Source organism: Ixodes scapularis, unplaced genomic scaffold (genome assembly GCF_016920785.2).
Source record: "Ixodes scapularis isolate PalLabHiFi unplaced genomic scaffold, ASM1692078v2 PGA_scaffold0__279_contigs__length_252992795, whole genome shotgun sequence".
NCBI classification, from domain to species: domain Eukaryota; kingdom Metazoa; phylum Arthropoda; class Arachnida; order Ixodida; family Ixodidae; genus Ixodes; species Ixodes scapularis.
The window spans coordinates 127583371-127609984 of record NW_024609835.1 but is presented as its reverse complement, the minus strand read 5'-3'; the positions used below and the strand labels follow the sequence as shown (position 1 = coordinate 127609984).

Genomic DNA, 26614 nt, shown 5'->3' with positions numbered 1-26614 from the left:
TTCTATTTTCAGTGATTCATGACGGGTTACTTAGACATTTTCCTTTTGACTTAAGTTTGTCCGGGAGTCTAGATGTTACGTATCTTCTCCGTCAATGCATAGGGCGAAGCTCACACACCTTGCAAATCACGCCAGTGCCAAGTAAACAAATATTGTTACAATAAATATTGTTGCTTCACTGGCTTTTATGCTCAGATTGTGAGGTAAGTACTAACATTAAATATAAAACCTTACATAGGTCAAAATCCTGCTCAGCTTAGCGTCTATGCGAAGTCCCGGTCAAAACTCTCATAGCACGTGATTCGAGTCCTAATAGCGGCCAATACAAGCAGTATACTACAATTTCTGTTGGTAGTTCCTGACAGACTACTATATTACCTAACTGTAAATAAAAAGTTAAAAAAATAAAAGTTTTTTTTTTTTGCAAAAATTGACTTTAAGCTTGCAAGTCTTTCTAAATATTCGTTTTTCAGCCAAATGTTCCGCGCTATATGTTTAGCGCAAAATGGTCAAAATATACTAAAAAGGAAGAGCTTAATTGGAGGTTCACGGAGATGTAAAGATAATAAAAGTGTATTGATTAGGTCACACAGCACAACTTGCTGAAAAAAAATTGGGGTTGTTGGGATATTTATACAGCGTGTAGTTGGTCAGCCATTAAAGTTGCGACGAGTCACACGCTGTAGATGAGCAATTTAGCCAGTGCGGTACAACCGCTAGTTTGGGGTCTTTAACGTGCACCACGCAGTAGTGATACACGACCGCACGCCGGTACGAGGCTCATCCAGATCGAAACGGGCAGGGGTGGGGCTCGAACCCAGGATCCTTGGGTTCTGCAACGCGAGCTTTCGCTCCACGCGCGTCGAGCTGGGTGTGCGCTTTAGCCCACTCGGCCACCGATCTTTTTTTTTTTTTTTTTTTTTCTTTATTGCACGGAAGCACAGACGGTGGGCACATGGGTCATAGTTGCAGTTTTAAAACGAGAATGCGCTGAGATTATACAAGCTTATTCAGATACATTTTCTCCAACACTTTTACAATTCAGACAAATTTGCATAGCTCTTCGGGTGCGCAGGACTGACTCGGCTGTATCAGAAATCAGGAAACAAAAGGCACTTTTCAAGTCGCCAGTACCATCTTGGCTTTTCCCCGAGTTCATCAAGGACACTTATTACGTGATTGCATGTTTCGATAAAATTTGATTTGGTAGTCCTTGGTGGTTCAGCGTTTCTGTCTATCATGCGAGTCTTCCAGAGACTATGCATACCAAGCAAAATAAAAATATCTGAGGGAAATGTGTCTGGATCTTCCACAGGAAGAAAACGAATCGAGTATGCGTTGATATACAAGTCCTTTTTATAGTCCTTTGAAGCACATCCCAGAAAAGGTATGCATCTGTGCAAAAAATAAAGCAATGCTCAATAGTCTCTGGCGTGTTGCATAAACGACAGTTGACCGACCACGGTACAAAAATTCCTTTGTCACGTAGCCATGGTTTTACGGGTAGTGTGTTAGTATGAAGCTTAAAGAAAAATGTTTTTGCAGTCGGGGGAACGCGCATCATGCGAACTCGTTTTAAAACATCTTGATCTGTACTGTTTGGATAGTGGCTGCGATATAAAGGGTCTGGAAATAGCGAATCTATTAGGTTATGGTAGAGCTCTTTTCTGGAAACGGTGAATAAATAATCCGAAGAAAAACGCACTTTTAAAAACTCAAAAGCTTCGACGACTTCTTTGAGAAAGCCAAAAGGTCGCGGCATTGCCACATGGTCGGATGAAACAACGAGGTCAGGGAGGAGATCCATCAAGTGAGTTTGGAGAAAGGTCCTAATGAACGGGTGGGAAGACGTTCTGAGGAACATGAAACGTGAAACAATTTTCCGTACAAATAAGTGGGTTAAGCTATAGTCCTCCCGCTTCGATAGACCGAAACAGATTGTCGCGCCTCATTGGCTCCCATGAAGAGTCCCATATGAAGGTCGCAAATATCCTATGGAAACGCTGAAGGTGTCCTCGGGCACAGTGAATAACCTGAAGCACGTACCACAGTTTTGCGACTAGGAAAATGTTACATGCAGTAGCACGGCCAAACACCGAAAGATGATTAGGCTTCAGCATGTCCGCTCTGCGCTTAAGTTTTTTTACATTTTCTGTCCAGTAGCGTGAGCTATTTCGAACACATTCTAGTGGCGCGCCAAGGTAAGTAGTTGGCACGCCAGACCACGCCATTCCTGCATAATCCGAGGGCGTTGTCCCCCAAGTCCCATACCAAAGTCCACAGCACTTGGAGGTGTTAACCAGCGCTCCAGCTGCCTTACAAATTTGCTGGGTTAATTGTAATGCAGCGTCGATACTTTGCTTATCAACACAGAAAAAAGCTACATCATCGGCATAAGCCAGAACTTTCACTTCATGAGATAACAATTTATAACCTTGTACGTCTGTACTTTTCAGTATACTTTAACACAGAGGCTCCAAATATAATGCAAACAGAAGGGGAGACAAAGGACATCCTTGCTTTACAGATGAATGAAGGTGAATTGGTTTGGAAAGAGCCCCGTTTACTATTAATCGAGTTATTGCTTCGGAATAACATATTTTTATACCGTTAAGGAGGACCTTTCCTACGTTTATGTGTTCTAAAAGAGCAAACAAAAATAAATGGCTTACGCGATCGAAAGCTTTCGCTAGGTCAATTTGAAGCATGGCTACTTGATCTTGTAAACTGTCGCAGCAATGAAGAACTGATCGCGCTACGTGAATGTTTGTCTGGATTGTGCGGCCTTTAATCCCGCATGTTTGATGAGCTCCAACCATTCTTGAAATGGCACATTGTAAGCGTTTAGTAAGAATTTTGCAAATATTTTGTAATCGACATTGCAGAGCGCTAATGGGCGATACCCTTCAACAGTCCTTAACTTGTCAGAGTCGGAGCTTTTTGGTATTAACACGGTGTGACTTTGATAAAACGATGGAGGTAACCTGCCATACTGAAGTGAAGCTGTGAAAAGTTCAAGGAGGAATGGGCATATCATGTCTATGTGTTGCTTATAAAATTCTGCTGAGAGGCCATCTGGTCCAGGTGCCTTCGAGCTAGGAAGAGACCCCACGGCTTGGCATATCTCTTTGAGAGAAAACGGTCGAGTAAATAGTTCGGAGTCCTCGTCACTCAAGCTGGGCAGCTGTGAAACGAGAGGCGTATACTCTTTATTTGATGAGGGGAAGACCTGACCAAATAAGTTTTAATAGTGTTGTGTGAATGTGGTCATAATGTTGTCGGTATTTCTTGAGTATGTGCGGTTACATTGCAACTCCGGAATTTCTTTAGCTAAGGCGTGTCTGCGCTCGTCATCTAAAGTCTTTTTAGTAGGTTGTTCGGCCGATACAAGGCGTTGACATCTTGATCGCACGGCCGCTCCTCGGTAACGCTGAAGCTCGTGGCGTTGGAGCTCAGATTTGAGAAAGCAAATTTCCTCATGAAAACTACCTGGTTTTTCGCATTCCAGCTCATATAGTTCGTGAAGGCTATGTGTAAGTGCACGCCTGTCAGCTTTCTCATGATATGCCTGAATACACGCACACTCAATTGCAATGTTTTTAGCTTCTTGCTTAAAACTATCCCACTGTGCAAAAATGGAAAGATCGGTATTACTACGAATAGCCATAAAACAGGTAATTAGTCTCTCATTAAAGTCATTGTTTTTAAGAATATTGCTGTTTAACTTCCACAGCGCCCATTTTGGTCTAGACATTTGTTTGCGTTTCTCGCCTAGCCTGACAGTTACAACACAATGGTCAGAGAAGGATACCGGCGTTACCAAATATTCAAACGTGTGTTCCAAAAGACAACTAGACACGTATACTCTATCAAGGCGTGCGTGGCCAGAACTTTGCAGGTGCGTGAAGCGATTGATGGACGTTCGAGAAGCACCGACGTCACTTAGGCAGTGTTGGCGCACAAGATTCTCGAGAGCGATACTGCTGTTGTCGCGTCTCAGACTGATCGTCGAGCGGTCGTGGGCTTCGCATAGACAGTTAAAGTCGCCAAACAGAACAATACATTTGTCGGTGTCAAGAAAAGCATCTAAATTTTGGAAAAATGAAAGTCGACTAGAAGAGTCATTATAGGCATAAACGCAAATCAGCCGCCAGTGAATTCCCTCTAAGTAAATGTCACAACAGATAAAACGACCTTCAGTGTCAACCGTGTACGAGAGCGAGGTGTAGTTCAAGTCTTTGCGGAGAAACAAGAAACAACCAGCCGATAGCCCCACAGCGTGGCTCACACAAACTTCATACCTGTGTAGAAAAGGCTGGAGCGCACTTGTTGTGGCCTCCTCCGACTCTATCTTTGTCACCTGAATCGCAACAATGTCCAGTCGCTCACGTTGCAGGAGCCGACAAAGTTGCACCTGCCTCGCACGAGATCTTAGACCTCGGACGTTTAGTGTTGTGAAATTTAGGGGAATATTCTTAGCTTCTATCCGTCCTCATAGAGGCCGCATTTCAGCGTTGAACGTCACTCGCCACACTTTAGGTAGCTCCTGGCTTCACGTTGGGCTTGGCACGGGACCCCGATGCCTTCTTTTTTGCGACGTCTCCGTCGCCAACACGGTTGAGCAGTGTTGAGGACCCGCTTGAACACGAAGGTGCCTCTGTGTCAACCGGTGCCGGTCGCTTGAGTGGTTGGCTGCTGCTTGGGGGAGGGCCGTCCTTGCTAACTGCGTGCTGAGGTGTAGTCGGAGCCTTGGAGACAGTAGGTGCGGGAGTCGCATCAGGTTCCACGTGCGCATTCTGCGTGGTGCTGGTGTTTGGGGATGCTGCAGGTTTCAACGCTGGAAATTCTTCATTCTCGTCGATGTTATGTGATGGCTGGGTGTCTGTACTTTCCCCGGGCCGTGCGTCTTTTGAAGGATGGGCCGATTCGACGGGTGGCAATTCCCCGGTGACGTCAGCTACCTCAGTGACGTCCATTAGGAGCTCCGCCGCTGTGTCATCTTCGTGTGTTTGACGTTGTCGTAACATGTCAGCATAAGTGGCGCCGTTGACACACTCCTCAGTTAGGTGACCATACCGCCGGCAGTTGGAGCACCTCGGTGTTCTACAGTAGCGTCGAATATGTAACACTTTGTTGCAGCGCAAGCACAGCGGAGGTCGGCCAGGAATAAGGACGAGGCTCTGGCATCCGTAGACTTGAAGGAGATGTGGTATCTGACTGGCATTGACACCATCCCCTAATACCAGTACTACCTCTCGATTTAGAGTCTCCATGTGCTCAAGCTCGCTGCACCTCCATTTTTCTCTCTTGATCGATCGCACTTTGCCAAACGGGGCGAGAGCTTCGATAACTCGTCGATCCTCTAGATGCTGTGGAAGCCAAAGAAGCTTTAGGTTTACTTCTTGCTTGTCCGGGTCGATGATGAGGCACTTTCGGCCTTTCACGCGAAGCTCTCGTTAAACGACGAGCTTTGCCTTGGTAACGGCGTTGACACACGTCAGCATCCAGACGTGAGACATCTGGAACTGTCCGAGGCTCACAACGTCCTTCAATTCGACGATGCCACGTAGGGCGTCTCGAAAATCAGGAGCTCGATACGGGCGCGCCGAGAGGTCCCCATGCAAGAAAACGGAATTCAGGCTCAGGTTACCTGATGTCAGACGTGGCAGGATTATCCGGTAGTCTTCTGTAACGTTATCAGACGTCATAACGTTTCCTCGGCCAGCGGCCGATAAATTTTCCCCGGAGAACATGGAAAACGTGGCCGTTCGAAACGGCGTCTTCTTCTTTCTCCCACTCGGCCACCGATCCCCCCCAGCTTGCTGAACTTCGTCAAATATTGTTGCAGAGAGGCGGTTTAACAATAAAAAAATATATTATGACCTAGACGCTTTATTAGCATAACTCGCCGTTTTCATCTTCTTTTATTAAAAGAATTTACAGGTAGTTACTCAAAATTTCAGAGGCGTTAATTATGAGTTAGTGTATTATTGTGAGTCACTTGTATTACTGGGCGACAAGTGAACAAAAACCAAAATGTAAGCTTTTATAGCCGCCATACAAACAAAATATTACATTTTCTGTTTACTTTACTTTATAAAGCATTGCAATGGGTAGCTAGAGAAAAACAATTTACCAAAAGAAAAGGTAGGCAAAAGTTTTGAAATAGTCCTTGATTTACAAAAAAAAATACTGTCCTTTCTCTCTTACACACAACATCAAATTCATTTTCATTAGAAGGAGTATACTATAAGCTTTTTGAAAATACTAAATATGGTAAGACACCTCATATAGGTCACACTGAAAGCTGGTAAACATTCATACATATCGTCCAAGAACGTCATATTGACAATTTTTTTTAAATATATTTAATATAAATAATCGCGTTAAAATTATTTATCAGAGAATAAGTTTCACAGATATCTGTTAAAAAAGAAAAAAAGGCGCCAATTTTGAATTAGTGTATTTTTGCGAGTAAGTTGATTTACTGACAAAACAGACAAACAAAATCAGATTTCAAGCTCTTATAGCTGCCATACAAACAAAATATTACATTTTCTATTTCTATTGCCTTTTAAAGCACTGCAATAGCTAGCTAAAGAAAAAAAATCAGTCAAAAAAAGGTGTTTTTTTTTTTTAGAAAATCGATCTCCAATTGGCCAATATTTTGAAATAGTCCTTGATTTACGAGAACACACTGCCCTTTCCCTTTTACACACAACGTTAAATTTGTTATCAACAGAAACAATATACTCTTAGCTTTCTGAAAATACTAATTATGTTACGATGTTTCCAATAGGTCACACGGAAGAGCTGGTCAAACTTGGACAAATATTGTCAAAGGGACACACTTTGATAATATTTACAACAAAGGTAAAGATAAATAGTCACAATAAAAGTATTGACCATAAATAATCCCTATTTTGAGAGTGCTCCAAAAAAGTTACATTGCACTACCAAAAAAAAGGGCAAGAAGTAGAAGGGAGTGAAACATGACACCTCCAGCAGGCGAGAGAAAGGTCAATTTGCGCCTCGGCTGCTTAAAATGTCCATAACTCGAGAAAAAAAAAAAAAAAAATCTAGGGAACATGCGGTTTGCGCCCTGCTTCATTTGAAAAATGTGCCGAAAACATATATTTTTTTCGTCAAAATTAAAAATTTGACCCAAATCCGTGAGTACGTTTACTTTCCTGTATATATATATATATATATATATATATATATATATATATATATATATATATATATATATATATATATATATATATATATATATATATATATATATATATACTCAACAAAATATTAGCCCTTAAAGGAGTTAGCCGAGGAGGTTGCCAAAAAAGTGAGATTGATGAAACGTTTCGGGCCTGGTAGGCTCTTCGTCAGTCAAGTGAGAACACTTCGTTCTCCTTTTCTTTCAATCAAAGAAAAAACGGCCGGAAAAAAAAAGAAGTTAATTGGAAAAATGCTTACCGTTTAGCGGGTACCTACTCAACTGAATTCTCGCTTAAAAGTTTAATATATCCCGATACCAATGCAATAAATACTATGGAAATAATTAAATATAATATTATTACTGCCATTCTTATCATAAAACCAGTTTTTGGGACATGTGGTTGGGTATAACCCAACTATACCTGGTGTCATGTGAAGCCAATGAGAGGCCCAATGTTACGCGTTTGCTCGTGTCACATTAAACGATGAAGCGAGAAGAAAAAAAGCAACAATGCGGTACCGATTAGAAGATCTCAATTAAATGTCCATAAAAAAAGACGGCAATGATCCTTTCGAACTGTTAAGGCCCTTCGAACGAAAAAAAAAAAGGGGGCTTTCGAACCACCAGAGATCGAAAAAATAAAGAATCTGAATTTATTTATAAATTTAATACTTTAGAACCGAAGGGCCTTAACAGTTCGAAAGGATCATTGCCGTCTTTTTTTATGGACATTTAATTGAGATCTTCTAATCGGTACCGCATTGTTGCTTTTTTTTTTTTCTCGCTTCATCGTTTAATGTGACACGAGCAAACGCGTAACATTGGGCCTCTCATTGGCTTCACATGACACCAGGGCCCATTTGCTCGAAGCTGGTTAACTTTAACCGCGGTTAAAAGTTAACCGCCCTTCCCTACTAGGTACGTACAAGTACCTAGCCAAGTTTAACGTGGGCTGGATGAGCGATAGCTCCTTGTTTTATTATGGGGTCGTAGCTGGTGTCACCTACTGGCTGTAGCGAATATACGCGGCTTCCGTGGAAAGGTTCCCGAAATGGGGGGACTCAAAAAATGCGCGCTGCCGGGTTTTCGCGACGCAGCGCGGCATACATTTGAGCTTAAGAAACAATTTTTATTGCTCGTGGTACAAATAATCGGCAAGGTAAAACTAAATTAACTATTGTTTGGAAATTTTCTAAATATTTGGCTGTATGAAGTGAAGAAAAGCCTCGTTGAAATTTTTTTCCGAGTTCGAAAGAGGACGACCAAGTTGAGTCCTAGAAACGATCAGAAAGAAGTGAACAGTGAAAGGGTGGGCGGTACACCGGCAGCATGCTGGCCAGCATGTAAGAACTGTATATAACACCGTCATAAATTGAAAAACCTTTAATTCGGCTCCACTGAAAATTGACCTATTAGTAAATTACCCGAACATCGAGAAGAACGCTGGAAGTGTAATTCTCGATCCGCGCGCTTTGGCCTTGCACTTATAAAAGATTTGAAGTAAATAATCATAATAAATCTTTGACGAACGCGCGTGCACGGCAAAATTTGTTTTAGGCTTTTTGCTTCGGAACAGTTATTACTGCAGACGCCAGCACGTGCAGCGCGTGTAACTACCCTCGTAGGGAACGCTCTCTGCTTTTGTGTGCTATCAATACCCGGCCGATGGAGTCAAGGCAGTCCACTTTCCAAAGACGTGGCCATGCCGACAACTATCGCGTTCATTTAGGCTTAGGAATGGCCAGAGTCGAAAGTCTATCTAAAAAAATACGGCGAGGTCATTGCTCGTTTTGCGTTTTAAGTGAGGTAAGGCGACGCGAAAACCTCCTGCACCATTCATTGCTGACTAACGCGCCCGCTACTGCAGCTACTACGACGTATTAGTTCCAAAGCGAGCGGCGCCCACTTACCGGGGCACCGCCATGTTTCCCCGCTGTCCTTACTCTGCCGGTCACGTGACCCAAAATTCCCCCTCGTAGGGAACTCCGGTTAACCGCAGTTAGTTAACCAGCTTCGAGCAAACGGGCCCTGGTATAGTTGGGTTTAGCGCAGCTGATTTAGTGGCTCTATAGTTGGGTTATACCCAACCACATGTCCCAAAAACTGGTTTTCTGATAAGAATGGCAGTAATAATATTATATTAAATTATTTCTATAGTATTTATTGCATTGGTATCGGGATATATTAAACTTTTAAGCGAGAATTTAGTTGAGTAGGTACCCGCTAAACGGTAAGCATTTTTCCAATTAACTTCTTCTTTTTTCCGGCCGTTTTTTCTTTGATTGAAAGAAAAGGAGAACGAAGTGTTCTCACTTGACTGACGAAGAGCCTACCAGGCCCGAAACGTTTCATCAATCTCACTTTTTTGGCAACCTCCTCGGCTAACTCCTGAGCATATTTCTCTCGAGTGCCGTCTTTTGTTCCCAGGTGCTGTTCTATATATATATATATATATATATATATATATTGTTACGAAGATGTGCGGCCGGCAGCGAATGATACTAGAGAGTTTTAGTAGATCGTTCCCATGACTCCGATAACGATACCCGATACTCCGCCACCGCCTCCCTTACGCATACATAGTATCGTTATCGGGGCTATCGGAGGTATCGGAACGATCTACTAAAACTCTCTAATGACACGTCCGCTCAATGAGATAGAAAGGATTTTATGGAAGCCGGGCCGTGCGCGTGGAACCTGGCACGTGATGGTCTGGCGCGCCACTGCCCCAATGTCGACGTCTTCGTCGTCACATCACCCCCTCCTTTAAAGAGGACGACTCGGCCGATGAATGAAGGAACCACGAGTGTAAACTGGAAACACACACACACACAGAAGACAAGGACGAAGACACATGGTTTTACGTATGACTGCTGCCGGCCGCGTAGAATGAAGATGTTCTTGAGCCTGCGGCCTCTCTCCACAGCATTGCCGATCTCTGTGCTTGCCACAACCCCACGACGTCACGATCCGGGCTGGAGGATTCATTTGACCGCTATCAACACAGACGGGGCTTGAGACAGGGCAGGGGACCATAAACTCGCGTCTGTATTTTGATTTCGTCCATAGTTCATCTTGTTCACGGCGCTCTTCATAAAAACTCTCGTAGCTCACATTCGCTGAACCTCTGTCTCACTCACTTTGGCATTTTCGGCAGTTCGCGGGGCGGGGGCTGTGCGGCGGGGCTATGGTCTGTAGGTTGATCGGCTGCGGCGGAGGACTGCTGCAACCAAGGTTCGGAGCGATGATGGCGAAGAACAAAAGATGATGTTACCCCGCACCTCCATTAAATGTTACGAAGATGTGCGGCCGGCAGCGAATGATAATGACACGTCCGCTCAATGAGATAGAAAGGATTTTATGGAAGCCGGGCCGTGCGCGTGGAGCCTGGCACGTGATGGTCTGGCGCGCCACTGCCCCAATGTCGACGTCTTCGTCGTCACAATACATATATATATATATATATATATATATATATATATATATATATATATATATCTTTTTTTTTCACTTTGGCTGGCAACCGCCTGCCGATTGGCTCTTTTTTTCCCGGGTCAACCACAGTGTCCAAGATGCCGCAGTAATTGGTCCTGAGCCTGGTTTCGCCAAACAGCGGTATGAGTGGCTGGCGTGGCTGGAGGCGTTCCACGCCTCCAGCGACGAGCTTAGGAAGCCCATCTGGATGGCTGTTTCTTTCCGTCTTGTGGAGAAGCGACAGGCCGTAACGATGCGGCACGGATCAAGCGGCCGTGGCTGGTCATTGAGCGATTCCTGGTGTTCTGGAGTGATCGCAGATCGAAGACAGACGGGTAGGAAGCTTTATGGTGGGGCTGCGGAATTGAGTACAAAACTCTGAGACAGTACAAAACTCCGTCTGTTCCAGGGGTTACTCCTCTGGAGAGCGGGCTTCACTGCGGCTATACCCTTTACACGGCGAAGCGCACTTACAGGGCCCTTTCGTGCGCTTACATACCCTTTTATTTTTCTCCGTTTTTTTTTAGTTAGCGTTTAATTAATTTGCTAACTTTCCAGCGTGAACCCTATTTTATATTTTTGATTATATTTTTATTAGCCAACGAAAGAATGATAATTATTCCGCCTGTCAATGGCTTTCTATTAACGACGTGCGTGACCTAAGCATCGCTGTGGTCCAAATTCGCGGTTGGCCAAACGCTCACTTTGACGTCTTTATTTGGATTAGCAGAGAGTTTTAGTAGATCGTTCCAATACCTCCGACACCCCCGATAACGATACCCGATAATGGTACGATGCATGCGCAAAGGCGGCGGCGGAGTGTCGGGTATCGTTATCGGAGTCGTCGCAACGATCTACTGGAACTCTCTATTGTTTCTTTCATCAATGGGAATCGGAGCAGTGCCATAGTGTCAACTGTGACGATCTTGGATCAAGAATTCGATGACTCTAAGCTTCTATTGTTTTGATGCGTTAGCATTAGTACCCACGTGACAGGGTAAAGCTGGTGGTGTCCGTCTGTGGACAAAACAGTGGAAAGGGAAGCGCGCCGCGTAGAGTGAAGGACAAAGGCGAGAGGGAGGCCACTTTCCAGGGTGGAAGCCAATACGCGCGCGGATGCTGGGGCGAGTCTGAACTTGCTGTTGTGCGGAGCGCGTATGCCTTGGCTCGTGCTACAAAATGGAGTGTGAAGCAAGTACTCATCCAAGTACACGGCAAACCAATCCAAGTACACGCAAAAAAAAAAAAAAAAAAAGTCATGATCCATTGGTTGATTCTTAAGGAATGCGTTAGCATGACCCTTGGCAAACGCCACATGCGTCTCCCTTTGAGGAACCCTAACACTGACCTCGTAACGTAGCCAAAAAGAGGCAGCAATACACAGAGGAAGCAAAAGAGAAATCCAAAACAGAAAAGTAAAAGAGTCAGCGTTAGTGTTTCCCCAAATGGGGACGTGTGTGGCCTTTCCCAACGGTCATGCTCACGCATGCCCTAAAGATCCACTAACGGGTCTTCCTTGAATTTTCAACACACTCTTCAACTTTTCCCATACGGTCCAAGTTTAGCGGGCCAACCGGGTTATTTCTGTACACGCACCATCAAACACGTAGTTCACAACTGATCCTGAGTGGTCAAGAATTACGCAACTCTTGACGTCACGGTGAGGCAAATTCTGGTCGTGACGTCGCGAACGGAAATCACAAAGGGCGATTCACACACTTGCGTTGAGTCTCGCCGAATGCGAGGGTTGCTATGACAACAGCTGCGTCGGCTCCGACAAAACGGGGTAAAAACCGGTTTCGTTGGAGTTGACGGAGCTGTTGCCATAGCAACCCTCGCACTCGGTGCTCGGACTGTCCCAACGTAAGTGTGTGAATCGCCCCTTAGGGAGCGCCACCGAAAAATATCGCGCTAATCGATGACAACGGCAGCCGAAGCCGCGGAGCCGAAGCACGACGGAAGGCATGGAAAGCGTGCCGGAGGCCGGGCGTTCGAAAGACACTCCCCGCCTTTCTCATTCTGTCGGGGACTATAGGGGGTACTATTCACTGACTGCCTTAGCTGTCTGCTTTCCGTTTGAATGTGTGCAAATGGCTATCACTTGTCAGATTCTTTTCGCGCCGAAAAAACTGTTTGCTCATTGCAGACGATACGCTGCTCTGCCCATGTCTCGTGCCAACGTTACTCAAACACTCGGTTAGGAAACTCCCATAGAGGCAGCTTTGAAAAAGTGGCGCCAATCCTTCTCCGAGCACCGAGCTAATGACGAACACAACGCCACCCTTCCTCCTGCAGCGGCCACTCGAGGAACTGCACGTGACTTCTATTTTGGCTTTAAAAACAGATACAGCGGAAGAGGTTACAGGGGTGCTACCCCCGGCGAACGCGCCGCGTCGAACTACCGAAGTTAAAATGCACCTAGGCCGGGACGTGCTACCTGAAAGGACCGCTGAGGCATGGTTGTATAAAAACAATATTAATTGTGCCGCAAAACCCTGCAAACTAAAGATTTTAAAAACATAACGCGCCCTTCTTTTTGTACTAAACTCCAATAAATTTCATACAAAAAGAGTCTTTTCCGTTTGTTTTTACGCAAAAACAGGCTTTCAAAAAGCTCAAGTTGACCACAGTACAGACAAACGATAAAGAGTGGCGCTGTTGTCGCATTTAGCTCGGTCTCGGTGGACGCCAGCGGCCCAGGTTTCGACGGCGAGTTTCCCAACTGAGTGTTTTAGTAACGTTGTCTCGTGCTAATGATGACATCTGGATGCCTATAGGCCATACGAAAGTCACTCGATCGCGGGAAAGTAGCGCCATTGTCTTCCCCGCTTGCTAGCCAGGCACAACCAGATACTAACATACAGACGACCGAAACTTCGGATGGTGATTGGATGATCGATTTTTGTTCAATCGCCATGTCGGTCCTTTCAGATGTTCGCAGCTTTAAAGGGGTCGTTCTGAAACAGTCACGACAATATTGCTATGCAGCTTCGTCGTACTGAAAGCGTTTCTCGAGAGTCTAAAAGTCTTTGGCAGTGTGTGTCCAATCAACTTATCAACTAAGCTTATTTACACATATCTTTTACTATGTTGTTGTTGTTGTTGCGTACTTCGAGATTGGAAAATTATTTTTTCAATGCCGCCAAGCACCGACGCCGCGTGTGTTGGCGGAGTCAAGATGTGCGCTTGTTTCGTCGGCGTGCGGACAACAAAATCTCGGTATACAAGAAACGTTCTTACAAAACAACCTGTCACAAGGAACTTGGATCGGCTCAGCAAGACGGAAAAGTTAAACAGAACTGCTCATTCCACGAACCAAAATGGTGACCATACCTTCGCTGCCTCGCATTGCCTTGCTATATTTTCCATCCCAGGAAAGTAACTGGGCGCTTTTTTCCCAGCTCTCAGTGATTTTAGGCGAGTTCAAAAGTTCCCGTTTTTTAAGCGCTTCCGCGCCAATGAATGCCAGCCTTCGGCATTCATTTTGCGGTTCTCGCAACGGGCGGATGCGAGGACGACGCTTATCTCGCTTTCGTGCTTTGCCGTAACGCACTGGAACCGGGGCTCGTTGACTCGACGGCATCCGGCAGCGGCGCTTCCGCTCTCCTCAGCTGCTCGGACGAGCAGCGCGGCAGGCCGTCGCTGCTGGAGCATAGGGCTCGAGGCGGGGCAGCTCGATCCCTGCGGCTCTCGGTCGGGGAGGTGTTCGCTAGTTCGCCTAGATTCCAGAGCGTTTCCAACGTTCGTGGTCACGTGGTTTACGGGCCGCGTTTGCGATCCGGGCTGCAAGGAGGGGGCGAGAGCGTTGGTCGTCGGCAAGAAAAAAAATTCTGCGCTCTGGGACTGGCCATGACGTTTCACCTTGCTCACCGCCACAGCCCAGACTCTGTCTGTCTGCGCGCGCGCGCGCGCGCGCGTGTGTGTGTGTGTACGTGTGTGTGTTTAGGACAAGATATTTCCAGCCGCGCCCTTGGCCGATCTCTCTTCGTACATTTTAGCGATTGGCTCTCTGAACAGCTTTGCGGCACAGTAGTCGCTCCGAAGATTGTACAAGGCTACTATAAACACGCTGGTTCTTGTGATCATTAAAGAGAAAAAAGGAATCCGAGCCATCTGTCCGAGCGCACACAATTTCGCAAGCCCCTCGGTCTTTCGCTTTTCTCTTCGCCAAACGCAAACAGCCGAGCGTGCAGATCTTTCGACCCATTGCATATTCTCAACTCGAGCTTGCTATCCCGACAACCGAGCGAATTAATGGACGCGGTTGTCAGGATAGTGCGGTCAAAAGCACCGTACGGGAACGATGAATGCGATGCGCATCCACTAAGGCACGTGACGCATCCGTACAGTAACTATACAGCTCGCGCATAAATTACGCGAGAATATTAACTACTGAGATCGCGCAAGCGCAGTTGGGTTCCGTCGTCCATTTTGTGAGACTGGCGGTTACTCTTGTTGCGGTTTGTGCTTCTGAATAATCCCGTCTGTAGAGCGGTTCGCTGACTCCGAACCCATGGTGAAAAGCTGTATACTAAAAGTACACTATATTTACACTTTTATTAAACGTTTAAAAAAGAAACTGACTATACTTTTTTTTTGGATAGCATGTTAAGGATATATTTTAAATGTGCCCACCTTAATTGCCAGACTGCGCTGACGCGCGAACCGCGCCGCTAAAATACTATATGCACTAAAAGTTTACTAAACGTTTGCTAAAAACATATTGCGCGTACCTTTTCGTTTCATATAAGTACAAAATTAGTATACTGTTTTCGCATTTCTTTTTACCAAGGGAAGTACGATATCTGATAACACTTTTAAATACGAAATATGCCAGACTATGCGGACCACGAGATATCTGTCGACAAATGTAAGAAATTGATGGACTTGACGCAGTGTGCGAGGGATCATTGCGGAGATGGGTTGGAAAGTTAAATGGAGGGCGACAGAGCGTTCTCGGTGCAACGCGTTGCTTTGGTCCGTTGCATGGTCACGGATAATTCGGTGGAATGGAAGAGGTGATGGAGCAAAAATAAATTCCGGAAAACCGGCTCTTTATAGCTTGTGACCTTGCAACACGTCTCCGCTGAACTTTCGAAACCATTACTTCACTGAATATTTACAATGAAGACATATCGGTAGCACAATTGTTTTGACGACGAATGTCAAAGATGCTGCTCAAAACAGGCGGTAAACTTTCATGTAGAAAAAGCCCAAAAAATTGTGCTGTAAAAAAAAAAAAAAAAAGACTATGTCGAAAGGCTTTGAATCGAAATACAGGTTATCATTAAAGTATGCAGAATTAATACATTTTACGAACAAAGTTGCATAAATTTCTTCTTTTAAAATGGAATCTGTTTTCTGGGCGCGACTCATGTTCTCGAAGAGGCCTTCTGGTTCGCACACTTTACGAGTGCATTGACACAGCTTGTGAACGGCTACGACGAGAGAACACATCGCACCATCTGTAGGGGGCCCTAGAACGCTCCCGATCCGCGTATATTTGTTTTCATTTGTTTATTCACCAGTCTTTTGCCATGGGCTCGAAATAATTATAGAAATTGTATAAGCGACCCTACCTCATAGTTAGTGCGTCGATTTTATTTCGCAAATACTGCACAAAACAAAAAAACAAAACTAACTGCAGTCTATTTATGCGCAGATCGAAAGGGTTTGAGGTTGACCCGATAGATGGCGCCAATGTTCCGGTGTTTTCTGTCGTCGCAAGCGACCAAAAAACCCCTTTGAACGCGCAGTCGATCTCACTCGGATGCAAATGTGGGAACCAGCCTTTCGCGCCTCGTCTGACCTTTCGCTCCCGTGAGGTCCCCGCATCCTGACGTTAGCTTCGTATACAGCGAACCACGTATACGCACCAAGCACGCTAGTTTTATACAGCGAACTAAAGCCCATACGTCGTAAAAAAGACGCGGTGTTCAGACACAATGACAGACTTATACTACCCGAGAACATGTCTCAAGCAAATGTCCCGAGCATGATTGACTTATTGTGTGCTTCGAACATACGATCAGTGTGGCGAGACTGTCATCCAAGGAAGAAAGACGCCTCAGACGGCCGGCCGCGCTCGGGTCGCACACTGCGAGACAAGCGACTCCTTCCGGCTCATTTTGCCTAATTATGGTTCAGCCTCTGGAGGACAATGCATCCGCCTCCGGGGAAAAAAGTTCTCCTAGTTTCCCGGCACGGAGTCGCGCCTTCGAACGAGGCGCGAGGCCGTGCCCAGGGCGCGCTCCTTGGGCCGCGTCCTTTTCTTGCTCAAGCGATCCCAGGAATAATCCAATTACGCCCCGCGCCCACCCCCCTTCTTTTCCTGATTCCGGAAACGGCACATTGTTGCCTTCTTCTCCTTCGTCGTTTCCCGTTCCGCCGCGTGAGAAACGAAACAACAAAGAAGTAAGGAGGAGAAGACCCGCTACTTGGTTCGCGTAAGAGGCGCGAAGCATATATACTGCGTGCGAAACGAGCGAAGGCGGCATGCTTGAGCAGAAATAAGAGCGCGAGGCGACAGAACCGAATTTCAGCCGTTATATTGTATTTGCAGGCCTTTAATAACGTCTTCTTTTTCTTTCTACTTCTGTAATTGTTTATTCTTTTTAGGATGTACACTCGGGGCGGTGGTTCAGGATCACTACCGGTATAGTATTTCTTGCTTTTGGTTTTTTGTTCTGTTCTTTCCACGCGCAAGAAAACTGCTGAAGCTGAAAAGTTTACTCGAAGGAGTGTTGTGATCATGCGGACGTGGTTGTTGCTCTTTTTCGCGCCAGAACTGTCCCGCTTCACGACGAACGCGGCCAGTCTGGACGTAAATTTGCAAGATAGTCCGACTGGAATGTCTGGAAGCCGGGAATGTCTGCTTGTACAGGCGTGTGCAGTTCCAAGCAAGCCGAAGTTACCGTTTTTACGCGTTTGCTGCGCGTGCTTGCAGGCATGGTCAGCGGCCGGGACGCCATACTTGCATTTATGTATATACCCTTTTCGCGTTTACAAACATGAACCACTACCACTGCTTGCGTCCCAATCTAGTTCCGGTCGCTCTGTCTTTGCAAAGCTTCCCTCGGAGAATTGGTGGTTAGATCTTTCATCGATGTTTCAACAGCGATGCTAAATGGGCTTTGAACATTTTTTTTTTTTTTGAACCGGAAATTTGTTTGGTCGTTAAAGACTGAAGCACCTCCTTGTAACGTTTGAAAAGAAGGGTTTATACATTTTGCGTATCCCCTCGAACGTTTTGCTTTGCGGACTACACGAATGCGAAATGGGAAACGCTACTCGAAGGGCTGTGCCCAGCTTTTTCTTTTTTATATATACAGTTGAGCACGAAGCCGTAAAAGATTTTCCTCTTACTTTTTTTTTTTTTTTTTAATTTCTTTCCCTGGTATATTCGCGCTAGGCAAGTAAGCTCGATTCTTGTGGTACATACCTTTACTTTTATGCCTCCACGTCATCGTTCACTCTTCGTTGCGCCTATCATATTTGGCTAAGTTTTCAGTTAGGCTTTGCTTTTCGTTCTGTTCTCGTTTCGTCGCTCCTCTTAATTGTGCCGACTAGAGCCACTAAATGAGCTGCGCTTAGAGTATCGGCACTCCGCTCCCCGACATTGTTGGGGGCGCCGCCATTTTGGCTCGTATGCAGAGCAGACGCAACTGCCGATCGTCATGATTCAAAAGTGCGACTTCCTTAGCCTTAGATTCGGTGTTAGAAAGGTCGTGTAACATTGCTCTGTCGCGAACTGTTTAAATATTTGTGGAGGGCGGAAAAGCGCTTCCTGTGATTTCAGATAAAGCTTCAGATAACTGGCAACCATGATTTTAAGACACAATATGGCCAAGTGTCGTTACTCTGAAGCGTAGTTTATTTAGTGGCACTAGTGCCGACTATTTATGAGCCCTCCAGGGACGGTTAGTGTTGGCGACGTGAGCTATTGAAAGCGTCGCTGTGATCTGATTACAAAATTTATTTACCTCTGCCTTCCACAATTGGCCGAATGCTGACTATGACCTCAGCAAAGTATATCTTATCGACGGAAATAAGAGTTATGTAAGAACTTCAATTTTGGCGGTGTTGGCAGTGTTGCTTTGAGAGCGCAATGATCTCAAGCTTCCACCATGCTAATTACAAACACCATCGAACTTGTGGTTCGCAAGGTAATGACGTCACGAGAGGTAATCATAGGAGGGCGCCACCAAAACATCTCGCCGCCAATAGTGGTCGATAATCAGGACAGGACTGACCCGTGCTCACGCGCCGCGGCTTCCTTCCGATCACGGTGCTTCCGATAGACTGATTCGAATGACTCCTCCAAGAAGGAGGAGCACTTACGGGGTGCGGTAGCGCGAGCTGACACGCTGCACTGTTCACGCCGGGCCGGGACACTTTTCCCAGTGTCGCAATGTGGCAGTCGGTTTCATAGAACTAGCACGCAGGAGGACCCCACGCGATATTTTACCCCTTTCGGCCAGCACTAAACGGGGCCAGCTTATATTGCCACTAACTGTACACCGTGAGATAAACGGGGTCTGAGGGTCTATATGACATAACCGAAAAGTAATATAGATACCACAAAAGCAGCTAAGGACCAAATCGTGAGATTCATGAACTGTGGTTACGAGATGATAACCGAGCACTGCGTCATTTTACTTTCCAGACGTTGGCTCACAGCTGTAGAACCTCGTGAATACGTTCTCGGTTGATAAATTTATTTTTTGATTGTCTGAACAGTTGGCACTGTCCCGAAAAGACATTCAGGCATTTGCTTTTGACCGCGTTCGAGTGCGGCACGACGTGGTTGCGGTCAGTTTCAGAGGCAACCTATAGCAACCGGGCGGCATTTTCGGGAAAGCTTGTGAAGTAAGTCAACAGGCTAATTTCGGCACTCTCGTTGGCGCGTTTTCATGAACGTCACATCGCATAGTTTACGGGGTGGGAGAGAGGGAGGGGGGAGAAAGGGGGAAGGGGGGGGGGGCTTAGGTAAACACGCCTTGATTCACTCGCTAGTCTTTAGCCGGCTCCCAGAATGTCCTCCCTGATAAGCGTAAGCTAATCTAGGAGCCAACTAAAGGCGATGTGACGTCCTTGAAGACGCCCCAATCTCACTCTAAAAAATCCCCGTGCGTCTACTTTCTCGCACAACACTAGGAGAGCTAATCACCGCAACCTGTGGAGGCAGTTCTGCGAATGACGATGCCGAAACATATGTTTAGACCAAAAAAAAAGTCTGAGTTGTGACATTAAGCAATGCAAAACGTCACGCTTGCATTGCTTAATGTCACGACTCAGACTGCGTTTTTTGGTCTAAACATATGTTTCGGCATCGTCATTCGCAGAGCTACCTCCACAAGTTGCGGTGATTCACTCTCCTAGTGTTGTGCGAGAAAGCAAACGCACGGGCTTTTTTTTAAAGTGCAGAGCGCTGGCCTGTTGACTTACTGCGCAAGCTTTTCCGAATACGCAAGGAGTCGACGCTTGCCCGCCACCCACCGCAAGAAAGCTGGGTGGGGCTCAGCTATACTCCGCTTTGCTCGAAGTCCGACTAAATCCTCGAGGAAATGTGCCGGTGAAAGCAACGTAACAAAGACAGCGCTTTTGACGCTGCCTGCTTGACTGCATTGGATCGTCGACTTGCGGTCAGACCTAAACTGAAGCGGAGTAGAGTTGAACTTTCGAGTTCGGCGGTTTGCGGTATCAAGTCAACTCACGAAAGAGGAGGCAAGAGGGGGCGACGGTGCCTCTAAAGGGAGCGTGTGCCTCCCGAGCCACGGGATGGAGTCTGTCGATGCGTCGGCGAACTAACGGGTGGGAGTCGGAAGTCCCGGCGGTGCGGTCGAAGAGCGTCCTTCCGGCAGTCGTCACGACGACCATGGGGGGAAAAAAGAAGCCGACAGGTCGCCGGAAGAGAGCACCGGTGTGTGCTGGGAACTTGACTGTTCGCGGACGCTTCTATAAGGTGAAGAGATAAAGAAAGAAATGGCGGGAGGAATCCTTCCTTCCTCTGTTTATTTGTTTATTTCGTTCTCCTCGAAGGTTCTTCTCAGAGGATGTTTGACGAGGGGAAATGAAGGCGCGAAATAGCGCCCTATAAACAATTCCCTGGGGAAAACCACGGTCGTTATTGGGATCCCTCCAGAGAATGATCGGAAAGAAAGCAAGTCAAACGGTCTACCTTTACGACGCAAAAACCCGTGCAGACGAAAGTTTACCACCGTCTAAACGCTTCGTCAGGTTCGTCTGGCTGCCTCTTTCTGCAGTTTTAACTCAATATAACTATAGGATTTTCTGTTTTCGGGGGTTCTTTTTCTTCCAATTTGAGGGAGTTTCTTCGGGGTTCATTTTTTCCCCCAGATTCGGTGTTTATCGGTGCCGATTTTTGGTGTCGAACGAAAATTCGGGCAAAAATTAGGACATGGGCTACCCCCAGGGGAAGATGCGCGTAACCCGAATACTTAGAACACAACCTAATACCGATAAAAGAAAAAAAAGAAAAGAAAATAGTGTGCTTAAAAAAAAAAAAAAAAAGAAAACACTGTACAGTTGTTGTTGTTGTTGTTTTTGTGAATATTGCGTTTATTTTGTTTAATGGAAGCTAAATTCGGTATGTTTCGGTTTTCCCCGACACTGATAAAACCGACTCGGTGGCTTAGTTTTGGGGGTTTATGTATATTTACCGAAAACAGACAACGCTAAATATAAGCTCAAAATTGTGGTTGGGCATTATTCCGAGGCTAGTTTGCTGGAAAAGAGTGACAATTCATCCCCACACCAAGAAAATACTGTCAGTCAATAAAGGTTGCGACGAAAGAAAAAGTAAGGAAAAGAACGTCGCTGACATTTTCTACTTAGCGTTTAAAGGAACCCTTAACTGAAACCACCGGAAACTGTTTTGTCTTTTTAAGTTTTTATTAATAAAATACGTGTCACCGCAGAAAAACCGTATTATTTTTTTTCTCAAGCCATTTTGTTACTTTTTTTTTTTTTTTTTTGGGGGGGGGGGGGGGGGGGGTGGCGGGGGTGGCGACAGTTTGGGACATGCACTGTGGGAACACTGAAGTGCACGATTAATCTGTCCATGTTTGGCTTACTACAGTCGTTTTGCCATTTGTGATTTTACATATACTCTTAAATATAGGCATGTCTGATTTTTATGTTACATTGCGACTGCAGAAATCTGCAAATGAACGAACCGTACGATCGAATGGTGTACAGGTGTGAAAGCCGCCGAGAGATTTTGTCTTTCGGCAGCTTCTAATACCGGTGCCACACGGGCAACTCGAATGCCATTTACAACGAATGACATTTCTGATATCGGCGTATCAGCTCGCAATCTGTCGCGCGTGGAATGCGCTACGCCCGGAGTGTCGCGCGCTGATTGGCCATCCGCTCAAATGTCACTCGTTGTAAATGGCATTCGAGTTGCCCGTGTGGCACGGGTATAACCTTTATCACTGATGGTGGTTTGTGCCAGTTGGTTCATATTTAAAAGAAAAACAGCTCCGAATAAACACGCGAAGCGCCCTGTCGCCTCTCAATCGTTTTCGTTCGCGCGTTTATTCGGCGCTGTTTTTCTCTAACCTTCTCCTCTTTTTATCGAACGATTCAATCATCGGCGTCCTTTGACTAATTCCCCTTTAAAGACCGCGCGAAGCGACGATGAACATTACTCGTGATATAGTACTTCTCAAGGTCACTGAATTGCCACCATATGCAGTGATGCGAGAGAAGAGGTTTAACATTAATCCTGATGAACAGAACAGCGCACACAAAGACAAGGACAGAGAAAAAGAACATGCAGGAGAGAGAGAGGTGACGCTTTATTAAAATATTTGGGCGGACTTAGCCTTGCCGATTAGGCAGGCATTGTCCCGCCCAGAAATGAAAATGAAATAATAAAATGAATAAAACTATCTGAAATAAATGATGATTGAAGAAGAAAAGAACACACTCACACACGCACACAACACAAAAAATACAAAAAAACTTACTGTTTGTTTTGTTTCGAAGATAAGTCACAAGTCCAGTCACGCACACTTCCGGTCTTTCAAGTGTAAATGGCACTCAGTATTTCATTCTATAGTCGTGCTTGTAGTCCAGTCGCCTGGAGGAAGTTTAGGAAAAGGGTCTGTAGTAGCTTTCTTCGAGCTCTTCTTCCAGTTGGATATATTAAATCTGTAATGTCGTTGATCTTGAAGTTATGCCTGTTAAGTTCTTGAGCGAAGTCTTTTCGATGACTCTCGAATTTATTACAATCACAAAGTAGGTGATTTAAATCTTCTTGACACCACAACTGTCGCAGGAGGCTGAAGGTACCTTACCCCATTTGTGCAAATGTTGTCTGGTGCGAGCGGTTCCGGTGCGAAGTCGGTAAAGTAGAGTTGCCTCCTTGCGGCGTAGGCTTCCACTAAGACAGGGCTGATGTTGGCTATTTTTTGCCTCCGACAAAGAGCCGAGATTTTCTTTGACACGTATGCGGAAGGCTTTCGGATCGTCAGGTTTCTTTCGCTGAATCCCTTTAGTCTTACGTACTAAGGATTCAGCGAAAGAAGCATAGAGATCCACAGAAACAAAAGGTTGTTGTACCATATATGCACAAAACCTCGCATAATTTAAAAAGAGCAGCCCAAAGGTACGATGTGCCTGTGGTGTTTTCAGCTCCTAAAAGAATGGCGCAAATCTGTTCAAAGGTTCGCTCGATAGCGGATAACCTCAACAAAGACAAGTGCCAGAAACGCCACAGCCACCCTTGTGTGCCGTGTTCAATTGGTGTGGTGTACAAAATCCCACTAACGTGTGGTAGAAACAATGTGGGCCAAACTGGACGGTGCCTAAACGATCGCCTTCTCGAGCATGATCGTTCACTAAAACCTACGGTGGGCGGTCACCTTCCCGTTCATTGCAATTCCTGCTCATGTGCTCTGATTCTTAAAGGCACAACAATAATTGGACACTATCGAGACAAGACGACTCGCGAAATCTTGGAAGCACCTTGCATCTGGGACCGGACATTTCATCGAACGCCGTTTCGTCGAACGCCGTTTCATCGAAGCCGTTTCATCGAATGCCGTTTCATCGAACGCCGTTTCATCGAACACCGTTTCATCGAAGCCGTTTCATCGAACGCCGTCTTATCGAACGCCAGGGTGACATTCCCGCTTCCTGAAGCCTGGTCGGAGGTGCCCATCGCGGGTTCTGAAAGTTTTTGATTTGCATCGCCGCAGAACATCAATTGACGGAAGACAAGCTGGAGGCGATGCTGAGTTCCCAAGAGCCTCCTCACCAGAAGAAAGCCGTAGCGGCAAGAAATGAGAAGGTCCGCCTTTTTTTATGAGAACCGACCGGCCGTGGCTGTGGGGGACTTTTGAGAGCAAAATTGCTCATCATTTGAAACGGTGAATGGCTGTCGCACAGACAAATGAACCCCCGAAAGTTTTCAAATAATATTTGAAGTGACGTACTTACTTTTAACTTCATTGAGTCTTAAAAAAAAAAAAAAATGTTTCGTTGTAGTTTCATAAATAGCACCTCAGCTTTAGCTACTGCAAGCTTCGGGCAGTAAAAAAGTATAAATAGAAAGACATGAGAGGCTAGAAAGCTCACATGGCTAAAGCTGTTGCGCCTGCGCAAAACCTAAGTCGCCTTCTGACCTCCATGAGTTGGAGTGCGCTCTTACCGGGAGTGCGAATTTTTATCTATTTGTTACAATAACATCAACTCCCATCGGGTAAATACAGAGGGGGCGAACAAATAAGCACAACGTGCGAAACAAACGTAGAAATCGGTAAAAATATTCTCATGGGTTACTTGCATCAAAATAAATTGAAACAGCTACAAGTTTGGTCATGAAAAAACCTGACAATGAAAGGGTGAATTACACGAAAATGCACTCGATCCGTGCATAAACGAGCATCTTTCACACTTTTTATTTAAAAGACATTCGATGAAACGGCCGTCAGCGATTCGATGAAACGGCGTTCGATGAATCGGCGTTCGATGAAACGTCCATTTTTTCGATGAAACGGCGTTCGACAAAACGGCGTTCGATGAAATGTCCGGGAACCCATTGCATCAACAGCCTGGGGGACTGCTGCGTCAGCCACCCATCAGTGACGCTACTACAAACCGAAACCTTGTTTTTAGATCGGACTATGGGGCAAAGACATTGTAGTTAGATGGTGTTGTGTCGTGTGTGACAAGCGCTGCGTGCCCTGCGTGTCTTTCAGAACGTTTTCTTTTTCTTCCTTTTGTGTATAAATTCAGTTGCGAGTCAGCGCTTGTGTGTCCTGCATGTTCCTTTTCTCTGCCCTTGTCTTTGTGTGCGCTGTTCTGTTCATCATGTCATCATACCTACTCGCCCAACTTACAACACTTCTGTAACACTAATCCAAATGATTGAGGAATGGGAAGAAAGGCAGTGAGGCAGTCAGTTGTCCTAACTACTCTGTGCTGGGGTAGGAGGAGGAAACACGGAGCGGCGAGTACAAGTAAATGAGACGACAACGATGATAGTGAAGACGAGAGTGGGTGATTATGCTTGGGAAAATGGGCTAAAAACGAAGGTAAGATAATAGTTTGCAATGATGCAGTGCTGTATAAAGTGCGAAGCCCTGAAAGAAAAAGGGGGGTTCCTATCACGTGAAACAGGTATACGGTGTGCAAGTTAGCCCGCTCCTTGAGCACCTTGTGCGTTTGTTTACCACCCGAATGCGCCCAGGTGCGATTGTTTACCCCCGACGTCAACCAATCACGGCGCGAGCACGGATGCCTCGTTCTTGTGCGTAATCTATCTGTGCTCTCTATAATGTTGCCATTTGATTGGCGTACCCCTCTTTATACGTTCCGACGCGCCGAAAACGCATTTCATTTTAGAACACTCGCTGGCCGTATATGCCACTTTGCTTGACCACGTTAAAAATGTAACGTCGCGGTGTTCGTTCTTTTTCTGCGCGTGTCCCGTCGCAGGCTGAAACCAATCGAGCGCACAAAATGCGCCGTGACTTTGCGCTTTTAGTGCGTGTGTCCGTGTTTGTATGCCCGCTAAAATTCGTTTCACCAAACGTCGGGACGCTGTCGAGGGCAGGAAATCGCTACAACGCGGACGCAGAGACTATACTTCGTTTCACCTTATGTCCGAGCGCGGACGATGTTATGAGCCGAAGGGCCAATCAAATAGCGCAAAAAGCGCAATGTCATGGCGTGCTTTCTGCGCTTTCTGTGTCATGGCGTGCTCTCTGCGCTTTATAGGGCTAGCCGGCGGAGAAGCACGCTCAGAGAGACGGCGAATACCGGCTAGTTCTATCAACTGCAGGGAGCACGCCATGACGTTGTGCCTCTTTCGCTGTTTGATTGGCCCTCCGGCGCATAGCATCGGCCGCGCTCGGACCTAAGCTGAAACGAAGTATAGAAGGGCAACGTCACGGCGAGTTCACCGCGCTTGATAGGCTCAGTCGACTATTACCCGCGCCAAAGACAGACGGCGAACGACGTGTCTCCGGGGGCCTGGCACCGCTCGACTGCTTCCATGGGCCGGTAGCGTCTGCTGCTCTCCGACTTAAACGATCCGTTTCACACGAAGTCCGCCCCCAACCGATGTTACGACCCGATGGGGCCATCGGTGATGCGATTGATTGCTCCGCCTTTTCGCCAAACTGCACCAAAGCGCTTATAGCCCACTACATTCTGCTACATTTTCACCCGAATATGAGGAATTTGCACCCACGTTGCACCAAAAGGTAATTTTCCTCTCTCAATACCGGAGCCCTAAACTCGTCAAACACAAAGTTGGAGCCGAAAGTTCGCGGAGCGCGCTGATTGGACGTCGGCGACAAAAACGCCAAGTCATCATCGTGGTTGTCCAATCGGTGCGCTCCGTCAACTTCGGCCCGAACTTTGGGTTTGACGAGTTTAGGGCCC

The 26614-nt window shown here is 46.1% G+C and overlaps 1 protein-coding gene and 1 pseudogene across 1 annotated transcript in view; one reads left to right on the top strand and one right to left on the bottom strand.

Moving 5' to 3' along the window:
- LOC8033539 (ras-related protein Rab-27A) overlaps positions 1-26614 on the top strand; it is a 197046-nt gene that overhangs the window by 10359 nt on the left and 160073 nt on the right. The gene's annotated exons all lie outside the window — the stretch shown is intronic.
- On the bottom strand, positions 4536-5773 carry LOC120850551 (annotated as a pseudogene).